The sequence below is a fragment of the Oncorhynchus mykiss genome, chromosome 16 (genome assembly GCF_057628025.1).
Source record: "Oncorhynchus mykiss isolate SJ-2025 chromosome 16, ASM5762802v1, whole genome shotgun sequence".
Lineage (NCBI taxonomy): Eukaryota > Metazoa > Chordata > Actinopteri > Salmoniformes > Salmonidae > Oncorhynchus > Oncorhynchus mykiss.
Genome location: NC_143037.1, coordinates 62,046,318 through 62,046,787, shown reverse-complemented (window position 1 = coordinate 62,046,787; position 470 = coordinate 62,046,318).

The window sequence follows — 470 nt, the reverse complement described above, 5'->3', positions numbered from 1 at the left end:
GAACAATGAGGAAATAACAGTCAGGCTATGCTAAGAAATACTTATTTTTTTTATGTTACATCCAGAAGGAAACGTGTATTGGCAAACATTGCAGTCCCCCTTGCACAGCCACTGACCGCTCTGTTAATCATAAATACCGCATCTTTTCTGAAACGGACCTTGGTTCAAATTATATTTAGGGTAATTCAGTAACTTTCTAAGACATTTGGAAGTAAGGGTGTGTTCGTAAATCACGCAGGAGTGTCAGGGCGTGCTTGGAGAGCGCTCTAGGCGTTAGTAAATTCAGAGTGTTTCGGCTCTTGGAGAGTTCAGAGCGCACACTGGACGCTCTGGCCGAGGATTACGGTTGATCCGAGTGTTCTGACCTCACAACTGGCAATCAAGCACCCAAGCTAACTGACCAAAGTTGGCTAGCTTGCTAGCTACTTCCAGAAACAAATGAGAGACCACCTCACTCTGACCATTTTACT